The sequence below is a fragment of the Haemorhous mexicanus genome, chromosome 8, assembly GCF_027477595.1.
Source record: "Haemorhous mexicanus isolate bHaeMex1 chromosome 8, bHaeMex1.pri, whole genome shotgun sequence".
Taxonomy (NCBI): Eukaryota; Metazoa; Chordata; class Aves; order Passeriformes; family Fringillidae; genus Haemorhous; species Haemorhous mexicanus.
The window spans coordinates 3,663,398-3,677,920 of record NC_082348.1 but is presented as its reverse complement, the minus strand read 5'-3'; the positions used below and the strand labels follow the sequence as shown (position 1 = coordinate 3,677,920).

The 14,523-nt window shown below is 38.8% G+C and overlaps 1 protein-coding gene across 9 annotated transcripts in view; it reads right to left on the bottom strand.

Annotated features, from left to right (window-relative positions):
* The window catches only part of GTDC1 (glycosyltransferase like domain containing 1), a 170,129-nt gene that overhangs the window by 132,423 nt on the left and 23,183 nt on the right, over positions 1-14,523 (bottom strand). The window contains exon 4 of one of the 9 annotated variants that reach the window (XM_059852520.1): positions 745-966. The exons of 7 other annotated variants lie outside the window; for them this stretch is intronic. The gene's annotated coding sequence lies outside the window, so the exon portion shown is untranslated. The remainder of the gene's footprint in view (positions 1-744; positions 967-14,523) is intronic. One more of the 9 variants, XM_059852521.1, reaches the window with a different exon arrangement.

Below are 14,523 nucleotides of genomic sequence, written 5' to 3'. Positions count from 1 at the left end.
GTATGAAAACCAGTTTAAGGAAAATTACAATTTTCCAACAGTTTTCCACTGTTTAGCTACCAGCATATTATTTAAACTCACAATTTTTACATTATTTCAGAGCAAGCATAGAAATAAATATGCTATTTGTTACTATTTTGAGATAACTTGCTAAAATTTTCCCCATTCTGCATGCACAAAAGTCACGCATTATTTAACCTCTGTAGGCACAAAAAAATGCATTTTTTTCTTTTTAATACCCACTAAGGTTACCAATTCCTCTGCAATCAGCCACTGAGAGAATGATCTGAAATCCTGCAAAAACTTCAGATATGCAGCAGAGATCAGTAAGTCTCATTATGAGAGGCCTCTCAGCACATTAATCTCACTCTCCACTACTGTCACTCACTTCTTGCTTGATTCCCAATGTTTCAGCTTTTCCCTTTTTTTAAATTTTGGTGGATTCTTATCTCCAAAGCCACACAGAAACTGCCACAGAGCAAACACTCTCCAATGCTTAAAATCAGGTTAGAACCCACAGAAAATTAGTTTCAGTGGGACTCCTACTCTTTTGTGCTCTCCCCTTTAGATATATCAACCCTATCTGCATTCTAAACAGTCACTTTTCCCAAATAGCTTATGGTGAAATACTAGAAGACAAAATTGCTTCTGAAACTTTCTAACAATTCATTTTTTAACTCTTTATTACGATAAAAACCCATTTGCCTCCATAATAAATGCTTTGTGAAGAATAAAATAAATTACCCCTCTCTGTGGTATATGAAAATCTCAAGAGAAGCTTGGTTCTGCTCTTCTGAAGCCCCTCACTGGGCACCACCAGACCAAAGCTTGAGCACGAGGTTCTTGGGCATCAGAGCAACACCGGGAACATCAGACGCTGAAGAGTGTGTAGGTGTATTAGCAGTCCTACCATCCATCTGTCAGAAATCTTCGATGTTCCTGCACATCACCCACTGGCAGAGCTGTCTGCCAAGCAAAAATATTATGAAATGTTCATTATATCCTCAAATCTCCCCCCCTTCCTGAGGAGGAAATGGAAAAACCTGTCTCTCCACACACACAGGCTTCACATTCGTTACCAAGAAACGGCAAAAGACTTTCAAATTCACCCAGAAAGAAAATCTACCAAGAGACCAGGACTGTGAATTTAGATTTATTTGAGCAAACTTTACTTACCAGAGGATATGCTGACTTTTAGTTCACATATATCTCATTTTTAAGGTACGTTAAAGACAGAGTTTACAATTAACTGAACAGACAGCGTACAAAAGGCTTTTAGAACTACACCATATGGTCGAGGGAAAGGAACAATCTGGACTATCCACATTTCAATCTGCAGGCTTGTCCACCTCTATAACACGTTGTATTGCTGTAATAAAATATTAAGATAGAATTTTAAAAGTGAAAATATCTATCTTTTGCACTACCAGGGAGCAAGGCATCTTACAGTCTAGCGCATTTAATAAATATTTTAACTTTTATGATTTTGGCTTGCTGAATCAGATATAGTCAATAAAATTCCCAATTCATTTTAAACTCTAGTTCCAGAAGGATATGGGTGGGTATTCATCTTATGCTTCAGGGAAATAAAAAATACCAGTTTATAGGGGGTATACTGGCAGCAGTTAACGTAACAGATGACACATTCTTGGAAATTAAATAAAAGCAGAAAGAAAATACCCATTGTTGCTCAGTGAAGGACTAATCACATGGTCACAGCTGGAACCAGTGTAAATCATTCATTAATAAAATTCTGTTGTAGTAGTCACTTTTTTTCTGCTTTTCAAATGCCAATAGAAAAAAAGAGCTCTTTCAATTCTCTGCAGAATGGAGACAAGTATTTCATAGTAACTATTAAACTTAATAAATCTTTACAGAAAAAAAATGTCCACAAGGAAGGCATTGCTGGCATCAAGGAAAAACATAAATACTTCTCTATTCTACATATAATGCCAGAACATAGTCCAAGGAGATACTTGCTTCACTCTGTACTGGCCTGAATTCTGATCACACAGAATCCAAATCTTAAGGAAAAAATCACCTGAAGCCTTTGTAAGGCACATTTTAAAATGTAAAGAATATAAATGCAGCCTTGTGGGTCAGATCCCACAATGTGAACTAGAAAGCTGCACTAGATGAAATGCAGACACTCCAGAGAGATCATGCAATACTCAAGTATTCCATGATTACATACTCTTGGATATAGGTATCACAGGCTCTCAGCCAACTCTGGCCTGAGCAGGAGGTTTGGCTAGGTGGCCTCCAAAGAACAATCCCAATCTGAATTACCCTATGATCCCATGTTCTTTCACATTATAGATTTCTCTCTTGAGCCATGACACTTATTTTCTCTTAAAAAAAGCTATTTCAAGTTTTGTGTTCCATTACCTCCAATAGCAGGAAAAATCCTCACATAACCTCAATGACTTTGCAGGTAACGAGTTATGAAATCACAAAAATCAGATCATCCACAGCAATTATTTTGAAAGCAACCTTCTGGTATCTAAATTCTGGTATATTCTGTGTCCTACTCACACCACCACAGGATAAGAGGCCTGTTTTTCTAATTCTTTCAAAGAAACTACAGAGAACAGGAAATACAGAGTAAGCTATTTGATGTTTTAAACTGCTACAATATAAATTAAAGAGGATAGGTTTTCCTCCACTCCAAAAGAAAAAAAAAAATCAAAACCACCCCATTCCTCATCATCTGGTACAAACACAGCAAGAACAGAGCATTTAAAATTGTCAAGAATTCCTTTAACTGAAAGGCTTCTTTGAATTTGAAAGCTAAAAATATATTATCTCCCTCCTTCTGTGCCTACTAAGCAGTCTGAGCAAAGACTTAAAGCACTCTGGGGCTTGAGAGGATATTTGGGTTTTACTGCCAAGCCTGCTAAGGACTTCCCAAATCTCCCCGAGCCAGGGACCCCGGGAACACGGCGGCGTAAGCCTCGTGCAGCCGGTGGGGACGCGCCGCCGCAAACTCCGACACGCGCTCACACTTCCACATGATCAAAGGCTCAACTGCTCTGCTCTTCACTTTCCTGCAGTTATTCCTACCTCACAGTGACATACTCAGCAGAGGGAGATGCTTGATAGGAAACTGGCTAAAAAAAATATATAACCCCCCCCCCTCCAGTTTTTGAGTAATTAACTTCAAGTGGGATGAAGTGACAGTTCAAAGCACTGTCACTGTAAGAGCATTACCAACACGCAGGAGGAAATCATTACCTAGGAAAAAGTGAATACGTAAATATGTAGCAATTTTGTCAAATTCGGAAATAAAAAACACCCCTAAATATTGTGCTAATTTCTATTTTAACAATTATCTGTGTACTCTTTGTCGGAATGGGTAAAACCAGAAGGCGGGAAAGCAAATTGAGCATTCAGGTGTTATGGAAAAATCTGTATCTAAAGCAACAGCAGAAAACATCAGCTCTCACACATGTACAGGCCATGATGCAGACAGGCAGCTTTCTATAAAATACCATTTTCTGCTCTTCCTCTCTACTAATAATAAACATACTGCCTTTTTGGGAACAGAAAAATGCAGTAACACAGATCCTGACTGGCCAGGACACACAGGTTAAATTTACTTCATATTGTTTGGTGATGCATTTCCATGTCAGTAGTTGTTGTTTTTTTTTAATAAAAGCTGGTGAAAAGTGTGTCCAACCAATTTATGACTTTTGTCCACACTGAGCCCCCCAGCTGCTCCTCATCAGACTTGTGCCCCTGACTCTTCCCCAGCTCCACTCCTTCCCTCTGGACACACTCCAGCCCCTCAATGTCCTTGTCATGAGGGGCCCAAAACTAAACACAGTGTTTGAAATGTGGCCTCACCAGTGCCAAGTACATTATTTTAATTGCTTCCATGCCTAATTGGCACTATCTGGAAGTTCCCAGCAGCCAGGTGAGGTCATTCAGGCCATTGGGTTGGCAGCTGTACCTCCACCAAGCAACACCAGACACAGGGGCCCTCAGCTCCACACTGTTCCCATGGCCACTGACAGTCAGGAAAGGCTACAAGCATAAAAAAATAAATCAAACTTATGAAAAGATACACTTATTAATCATTTTTCCTCATTAAAAACCCAGTACCCAACTCTAGGTAGACTGGTTCTTTCAAATGGAGTGTAACAGAGCAGGGAAAAAAAAGCAGTATTTAGTTTAGCTAGGAAACGTGTGACAGATATAAGCTAAAGTTAATGCTAGGAAAGCTAAAATTTATCTTTACTAATCCCTCTCACTGGAAACAATAGGACAGAATTAAAAATGACCAAGTTAAGATGAGGAAGTGCATTTGGGGGAGGTAGGGAAAAGGAGACACAAGGAGGCACACGAGGAAGGGCTGCTGCCACCTCACCTAGAGAAGAGCAATTTATTTCCATCAACTCTTTAAATCACTGTAATGACTTTTTCATGTAGACAAGCATCAGAATTTTTAATTTCAGTGACTATTACCTGAGCATGCACACAATAAACAAGTTCAGACATTTACATTTCTGGGCTGATTTACATTTTAAGTCAGAAGTAGCAGATATCTATACTAAATGTAACAAGCAAGTTAATTTCTTTCATTTAGATCATTAAGGCATAAAAGTCCTCACTACAGTTATATAAATGAAGATAAAGTTATTCACAGAAAATAAATAAGTATTTCCCAAACATGCTGTTCCTCTGCAGCAGAAAAGAAACTACTTCAGAAAGAAGGATGCTGGGTGAGAGAAAGGATAGCAAAACTGCACCCAGAGTGAATTTCACACTGTAGGGAGAAGTTGACTAATATTTTTGACAGTAACAGAATAAAAAGGGGCTGGGCTTAAGCAAATAGCTGGTTTACAACCCAATTTTTATTAAATTTGTAATATAACTTTGTAATTGTGTATTAAAATGTGGCTCATATTAGGCAGCAAATAGCTTTTAAGTAAATGCTTTGCTCTCCTTAGCAAGACAGATCTTCAACACCAACTGTAAATACCAAAGCTGACTCCGATTCAAATGCTTTCAGGTTTGTTTATTTTTCCTCCTGTTTTACTCAAAATATGCAGACTTGGATGCCTACAACTAGCACATAAACCTGAAATATGGCATTTAAATCCCTTCATTAAAAGCTGAGCCCTCAAATGGGCTGAAGACAGAAGCTGAAGCAAAGGCATCTACTCCTTGGACCAGGACCAGTGAGGATTTACTCCAAGGACCAAACCCCCAGAGCTTGGGGTGTCTCAAATTCAAGCCCTAATTCTTGCATTTCTAAGGTGCCACATTGCTGCTCTGATTTTCCAAGAGGTTGGTGAGGTTTCTTAGAAAAACCAAAACCAAGGGGCGAGCTCACGTGCTGGGTACAGGGGGGGATGCTCTCAAAATGCTCACAGCATCACTTTTCATCTTCTAAGACATAAATTCATGTGATCTTTGAACAACTATTTATTTCACACCAAACCAGATATCTCCCTAAAGCCTACCAATACAGCCTGCAGGCATATTTCTTAAATAAAAGTACTGAGTCCTTGTATACTTAAAATTTGCATAGCAAAGGGATGAATCAACTATCACAGAAGTAGTAACACTCTGCAGCAACTGCTTACCTCTTGCAGAAGGAAAAAAATGCCCTGTTTACAAGGTTTAGGTGGGACTCCACAAGTGCTTCTCTTCATGTTTCACAACTCTGAGGAATCATTTTCTTACAGAATTCTGACAACTGCTGTTAAGGCTCTTCAATGCACCAGTTATGTTCACAAAATTTATATTTTGCAAGTGTAAACCTCTTTATTTGCAGATTTTATTTATTTCTGCCTAAAGGTTACTGGGATTGTACACATAATTTCAATTAAATTACATCAGTAATGCATTTTTTTTGCCAGAATGTTCCAAATAACTTTATGTACTAATTTTTTGCTGCAAAAAGATATTTTTTTTTTTGGGACAGAGATCCTTCGGTTTTCACCAACCTAGCAAATTATCCCAGCAGCACCTACATTAAATGATCAGAAAAATAAATATAAGGTATCAGATAGGGCAGCATTTTACAATTAAATCACTTTGTTGCCCTGTGATTAAGTGTTCAGAAAATAAGTAGCTGTATTTGAAAACAGGTAATTAAAAAACAAGGTGTGGATTCTGTAGAATTGTTAGAGCAGAGGAGTTTTTATCTGAAGAACCGGAAACAGGTAAGTAGTGGAAGAAAGTCCAGGATGAGAGATTCTGCTCACACCATCATTTGAGAAATATCTGAGGTTAAATTAACTCATTTTAGATTAATGGATCATAACTAAAGCTTTGAAAAACCTGCTAGAGGAGACTTACTGAGAAACTGATAGAGGTTACCAATACATGATACGTTATCTCTTGCAATCTAAAAATTCTTATCTGCTACAGAACTGAAGGTAAAATGCCACTTGGCTTAAAATTTTCTAAGAAAAGGCTGTTTTCCAGAAAAGCACATGGCTGAAACAGGGCTGCTGTTAACCAAAGGCTTCTAAAAAATACACCAGGTCTGCTTCTGCCAGCCTCCCTCGAGCTGCACCTACCCACAAGAGAGCTCTCAGGATTGGGCTCACATGGAATAATCTATATTATATATTTTGATATATAATAGCCATTGCATAATAATACTCTTTGTTACCTAACTGATGCTTATAAACAAGTATTATATGCATATTTTATATAAGATGATGAACATACATGTTCCAAACATGTTCCAGCTTTATAGTCACACTCCACATGAAGCCACCAGCACTGTCCCACACTGGCACAATGGGATCTCCTAAACAGAGCCATGACAACTAATGGAACTATACCAAAATACTACCAGCTGTATTTATATTGAGGATAGTCTTACCACAGCTTTTAGAGACCTGCTCTGCAGCTCAGGAATTAGCTGCATCTCCTCAGCCCAGCTGTAATTTGTAATTTTGATATTTTGCCTTGCCTGGTGAAAAACTCCTCCCACTCTTATCCTTCAGTGGAGATAGTTCAGATTTTAATTTGCTTAAGTATAGTTCAGGTAATATATACTCACATGATCTTTTTTCCATAATGTTTTATTTAAACTTATCAAAACCAACTAGAGGGTCTTTAAGGCTCCTTCCAACCCAAATAATTTTGTAATTCTGTGATGGCAAAATAATTGTTATTAATACTAATAATTATGTTATTTTCTTCCATCCCCAAGTGGAAATTTATTGTTCTTTTGCTAAGCAAAAGAACAATAAATTTGCTAACCCTGTAACTCAAGGAGCTTCATATTAAGACTTCATGTTAACAACATCTTCCAGTTGAAAAAAGAAAATACAATTTTACTTCTTTCCCCTCAAATTCAGTTAATCCAAGGTCACCCAACAGCTTACCACATCTCCATCAAACATGGAATATTTGGCACAAGCAGGCTCAGATCTATTTTTTATCTTATTTTTTACTAGTTTTGCTGTATTTACAGGAATATGCAATGAAATATTGAGACTTCTGAAATAACAAAATGGTAAAACTTTAAGGAGCCTGAATACACATGCTTTAAAATATTCATGGTAAAAAATAAACAATTTTATGTATGTACACACACTGTTTTTAAACGTAGTACAAATTTTACATACAAAAAACTACTCCTATCCCGTGTAAACTTGCTATTATCATTTACATTTTATTTTTATTTAAATCAACGTTCTGACACCTGTGGTTTTATTGAAGACAGCAGCAGCACCCACTGTACCAGAATGACGGGGAAAAGTCGATTCTAGTCAAATATTTCCTTTTGACTGAAGTGCAAATTGCCTGAGCTGAATGTGTATGAACTAATTAGCAAAGCAGGTATCCCCAAGCTGTGAGCAACTTCTCACTCCTCAGGCTACCCAACAGCATATACTTCACCACTTTTAATGACCATCATCCCACAAGCAACCAAATCCTGTTTGGCCAACAAAATATGAAGATTTTCTCAGAGATGCTCTTAATGTTCATTATTAATACTGAAGTGGAAGTTAGCACTCACAATATTTTGAAGAACTACCCTCACTTTTGTGCTGGAATCACCAGAGGTATGATTATGGCATGCAAATCCCTTTGGATTAAATGCCCTCATCAAAGCATCTTACAGGTACATTAAAAATTGAAAGGGCATAAACAACTCTGGCAGCTCAGAGCCCGAGCTGGTGATCTTTGCAATTCATAAACATCAACACTTGGGCAGGTTTGCAGGGGAATACAACCAACTAATTATTATCTTTAGCTTAAGGGCACGTACAGTGAGCTCTGCAGGTACTGCCACTGCTTTTAGCCTAATGTATTGCCTCTTCAAGTCTTTCAATATAACAACTCTCTGCTGTTCTCTAAAGCATTTCCAGTGTTACCAAACTGCTTTTTATTCAAAGAGAACACACTGAACCTTCTGAAAGATGTTGCTCTGGAAGAAGCAGCAGCTACAAAATGTATGTTACTTGCAAACAGTCATTTTAATTATTCACTAAGAGACAAAATCATAGAGCAGTTTGGGTTGGAAGGGACCTTATATCTCACCCAGTCCAACCCCCTGCCATGGGCAGGGACACCTCCCACTACCTCAGGTTGCTCCAAGCCCTGTCCAACCTGGCCTTGGACACTTCAAGGCATGGAGCAACCACAGCTTCTCTGGGCACTCTGTGCCAGGGTCTCCTCACCCTCACAGGAATTCCTTCCCAATATCCCATCTCACTCTGTCCCCTATCAGTGTGAATCCATTTCCCCTTGGTCACTCCATGACCCTATAAATAAGTCTCTCACCATTTTGTAGGTTCCCTTCAGGTGCTGCAAGTTCTCACCCTGAAGTTTCTCTTTTCCAGGCTGAAGCATACTAATTCTGTCAGCCCTTCCTTGTAGGAAAGATGCTCCATCCCTCTAATCGTGTTCACCTGTTACTTAGCACACAATTTTTTGACCAAAATGTTGATGCTTTATAAAACAAGAAAAAAGTGCAAGTCAGCAACTTTTTACGTACACTACTTAACTTTTTAAAATTATTAAAACATCTTCCTCAATGACTGATTAAAAACAAAATCACCTTACAATTTATCCACTATGAGTTTATGCATTGATGGCACTAAAACAGCAGGTATTTTAGGACTGGAAAAAGTATGTAAAGCAGAATTATTCAAACTAGAAGATTTATAAGTTCAATCGTCCATGAAAAAGAGAAGTTTAGTGACTACCAAAATCCCAATCTTGAAATAACAGGACAAAAATTACCCCATAACACAACTGGGGAGAGAACACCACCCACCAGCACCACCAGTGCAGGTCCCGGAGCAGCTGTGAATACTCACCCCCAGGTTCTTTCACTCCAATTTTGGGCCAGCTGACATCAAGGTTTGAGGTGCATTTAGTCATAAGCTTTGGAGAGTCTCAGCCATTCCACAAAGATACTAAGAATTCTGTTTGCAATCCTGTGGAAATGATCACTCCAGGCAATAGTTTGGGTTCTTACATTTCACTTCAATACAGAATATGGCCCAGTAAGCCTAACTCAGTATTTTCCACCCAGAACTGTCAACACCACTTTCATTCCTTCATATAAGGGATTGGTAGGATTGGTAAGGAGCAATTTCACTATTACAAATAATGAGGCAGCAAATTATAGAAAACGAAAACTTCCTGAGAAAACTAACAGCCTATTCAGACACTATTTGTAATGTTCTGTTATTAACTATTTCCTCACTAAATGGCTTTTTGTTTTTAATTTAGATTCACAGATATGCCAGGCTTCTAAATAAAACATCAGTTCAAAGACTGAAGACATTTTACACGTGGTGTTACAGCTAATGAATTTCCAAAGTTGAAAGAAAACATTGCAAAGAAGTTAGTTAACAACAGTAGAGAGATTCTGTAAATAGATTCAAGTCCTCAAAAGAAAATCAGTCACTGCATGCAGCTTTAAAGCAGGTCTTTCAAGTCAGGATTAAACTAAACTGTTATTTAGTGAAATGACACTAAATAAAAACAGTACAAAAAGATCCAAGTGTAAAAACAATAATCATCGTTCCCAAATACCCTGGGTTTGGTACAAGAATCTCTGCAGGTTCCAATAGCTCTGCTTGCAAGAGTGAGCTGGGGGCTCTGCTCATTTAGGTTGTGTTTCCATGACTTGCCTAGGTATGCTTATTGAAAAATAAATAAAACAATCATTTCTTTGTGATGGGGAGCAGCATCAGGCACATGAGTGGCTCACACTCAAATTACTGGCAGTGACACGTATGAAGTTATGAACAAAGTTAAGCCAAAACTTCTCAGTATTGCTGCAATACCACTTGATGCGTTATCTTTGATAACAAAATTAAATTTTTCTATTTATTCCTTGACAGCAGAATGGTTTGGGTGGAAATAGACTTTAAAGATCATCTTGTTCCAAATCTCTTGCCATAGGCTAGGACACCTTTCACTAGACCAGGTTGCTCCAAGCCCCATTCACCCTGGTCTTGGACGCTTCCAGGTGCAGCCACAGCTTCTCTGGGCAGCCTGTGCCAGGCCCTCACTACCCTCACAGGGAGGAATTTCTTCCTTACATCCCATCTAACCCTGCCCTCCGCCCACGTGAAGCCACTCCATCTTGTTCTACCACTCCAAGACCTTGTCCAAAGTTGCCCTCCAGCTTTCTTGAAGCTGCATTAAGCACTGGAAGGTGCTTCTAAGGTCTTCCCAAAGTCTGAACCAAAACATCCCTTTTAATTCACAGACTGAGAGCAATTGGTACACTGCTCACATGGAGATGCAGAGCTGGTTACAATCACTGCAGAAACTATTGAGACATTCCCCCATTCCAATAATGTTCAGGTCTTCAGATTTCTTCCAGGGTATCAAAGCCCTAATCATAGAAAGGTTTGGGTTGGAAGGGACCATAAAGGTCATCTCATTCCAAGCCCCTGCCATGAGACATCTCACACTATCCCAGGTTGATCAGAGCTCCATCCAGCCTGGCCTTGGACACTCCCAGGAATGGGGTATCCACAGGTTCTCTGGGCAAGAGTTTCAATAGTTTTTTTGCAAATCCTTTCACATGGAGACATCATTTTGGGTGAAGGAAAGCTGAACACAGATCAGTAAGAGCAGGATGTACCATTAACACCCACTGGCAGTTAACAAGCCAGGTCCTTCCAAACAGCAAGACAAAGCTGTAAGTGTAGGGAGCAGCAGCATTTGAGCAAGTTTTAGCTGGCAGAGATTAAAAAAACTCAGAAAAAAGCTTTAGCAACTAAGATGAAGATTCTTCAGAAATGACACAATGCTGCTGCCATCTGTAAATCCCTGTCAGCGCATCCTCAGTACCTGGACCAACTCACTCTAGGTGTGTTTGCATATCTTTGAAAGAACACACCTTCCCCTCAGTGTCTGCAGACCCATCCTTTGATATGCTGCAACGTGAATATAAAACAGCAGCAATCCTTACAAAGGAATGATAATAGCTCTCTGCTTTGATACCTATGGCAACATGACTAAAAACAAGCAATTCAAAGAAACAACTAATTCAGTTTAAAGTTATGAAGTTATGAGCTTTTTTTCCCTGTGGTCTTTAACTTATCTGCAAAGCCCTTTCATCCAATTTTGTAAAAGAAGTGTAAGTAGCCATTCTGAATTGATTATTACAACTTCAGGATGAGTGACACTTGACTGAAAGAGTAAAAGGATGTCAATCTCCTTTGCTTTCATTTTCAAAGAATGAACAGGAAAATATTCTTTTCGCTGTGTGCTCTTCTATGCAAAAAAAGGTTACAGATTGTGGCTTAGGCCCATGGTCTTGGACTCCATTCTCCTTCCACAATGACTAATACATAGAAATACTTAATCTGCTAAAATTCTTCAGCAATCTGGACAATGCAAACTGCACAAAAAAACCACTATTTGACTAAAATAAAGTCATTCCTACCCACAGAACATCTGCAGGTCCCATTCACCTGTAATCTATAATTTCCCAATACACAGAAGTCACCAAAATACCATATGGCTCTTCACCACAGCAATTCAATACATCCACGCATGCAGCCATTCACTCTTTTTTCTTTTTCCTTTTTCTTTCTAAAATTTATGTTTGAATCCCAGCAACTCATCTTGTGCCATAAAGTGTTTATGGTTTCAACTTCTATGGAGAATACAGCAGCCTTCAGAGATCGAAGGGCCATTCTCACTGTCAAAACTGGAAGTTTCACAATGATAACTTCATTTTCATTACAGCTTCACAAAGGATATAGAAATACACAACTCTTTCAGCTGCCAATAGCCTCACAGACTAAAAACATGCAACCCCAACCAGTAAGTCTCGGCTGACCACTGAACACACAATTAGGTTTTGTCAAATGCTTTTAGGACTGTACAGTCACTTATGCATTAAGGCTATAATTAAACTGCCAAAAAACTACATCACAAAACACAGCTTGTCTGATTAAAAAGATAAAAAAAAAAAACCAACCCACCTTTATCTTCTTTCAGTACAGCAGATGAAAGCATATTTTAAGTCATTATTTCCTCTTTAGGCTTCCCCCTCTACATGCAGGGAGAGGTTTTAGTTTCCATTCTAACCTGAGATGAACCAGTCGGCCTAGAAAGCTTGTTCAGTGCTGCAAAACTACCACACTCTAAAATCCAGGGTTTATTCCACAACTTGGATGCTACAGGTGAGCTAGGAACAAGACTTCTGCACAGGCTGCCTCGGTGAGAATATTGCTTCCTACAGATCCACATCCCTCTTCTGCTACAAGGTAAGCCAGTAAAAGTTAAATATCCCTAAAGTGAAGGGATGTATATAAAGAAAAATACACATTTCTGTATCTTTGAGCCCATCCTAAGCAATATATTCAAATTGTTTGTAAGTGTGCCCATAAGACATGCCTAGAATTGCTCTGCTCTAAGAATATATTTATGAAAAATTAAAAAAAAAAAAAAACAAACCCCAAAATAAAAGATACAAGACAGAAAACTGGCATTTTAAGATTTACTCCTGCAAGATGCATTCTGACTACACTAGGGTCCTATCAAGCACGTTGGCCCGGCTGAACTGGCAGGTTTCAGTTAGCACCCATCCAGCTGTTGTTTCCCAGTAAACATCTGAGTAACTACACCAGCATTGTCTCATTAGCAACAAAAAAAAAAAAAAAAAAAAAAAAAAAAAAAAAAAAAAAAAAAAATTTGAAGATAGTGTCACCAAGTAACCTGAAACAGTGAGTTAATGACTGTCACACTGGAAATCACCTAGAAATAATTATTACCTGTTTACCGGAATCCTGTGAAATTTCCAGTAGATAATATTCAAATTTAAGTTGTCAGACAAAAAAACCTATCAGCCTATGTATAAACAGATATGAGTAGATACCATGTACCAGTTCAAGGTCTGCACTTGCCTTTTCTTCTGCATGAGGAAAGCGTGAGAAAGGGTTCTAGTTTTAGTCTCTGAGGTACATTCACAGCAGTAACCACACGATTCAAGTGTCTGTGCTCCTTCCTCACTGCTGCTGTTTGAACTCAGGGTACTGTTGTGCTTTGCACCGACATATTCCTGAGATTTTAAAGTGCTGCGTTTTCAGAATTCAGAAAAAATAAAGCTTCTAGCAGTAACAATCTACAGAACAGTAGAAAATTGCAGAATATCAGAATTATTTGGATTGGAAGGGACCTTCAAGAACAACTTGTTCCAATACCCTGCCAAAAGCAGGGGACACCTTCCACTATCTCAGGGTGCTCCAAGCCCCATCCAACCTGGCCTTGGACACTTCAAGGGATCCAGGGGCAGCCACAGCTTCTGTGGGCACCCTGTGCTGGGGCCTCCCCACCTTCACAGGGAAAAATTTCTTCCTTTCCTGGTGTTGAATTAAGCTTTATCATTTGTAAGCCTCCAATAATTTTGAAAAATTAGGTAGGCTGACACCAACCCTGTATTTTTTTTTTTTTACACTTAAAAATAACACTTGGGTGCCAAAGCCTGCATGTGAACATCAGTAACATTTATGGGGTCACTCAGCCACACACTGAAGTGTGAAATGAGCAACAGATGGACAGGTTGTGTCTACCTACCCAGGATACACCTGGAATAATTAGACACTGGAAGTTGGTCACCTCCAAGGGCAGCACTGGTGGTGTCCATCTGATCTCCACTCACCCCAATAAACACCCATTTGCACTCAGGCTTGTGACTGTTTTTGCCTGTGCTCAGGGTATTTATATGCCTGTGCTTCCCCTGTGCTCCACATCAGATAATTAAAGTATTCTAGAAAAAATACCCAAGTAAGTTTCAGCTCCCTTTTCAAAGGAAAAGGTAAAAATTCCATGGAGTTGCAATGAGACTTGGGCACCTGAATGTTTGAATCATCTGAATGGCAGTTCAGAGACTCAGAGTTTTGAAAACCTTATTCTATATAATGAAAACCATAGATGGCTGCACATTAGTAGGAATTCAAAACATACATTTTTTACAGTTTATGGTAAAAAAATTACACTGTATGTAATATTTAATATTTGTGTGAACTGTATTTCTTTTTTTCTCTCATCACATCAAGTTCTCTCACTTGG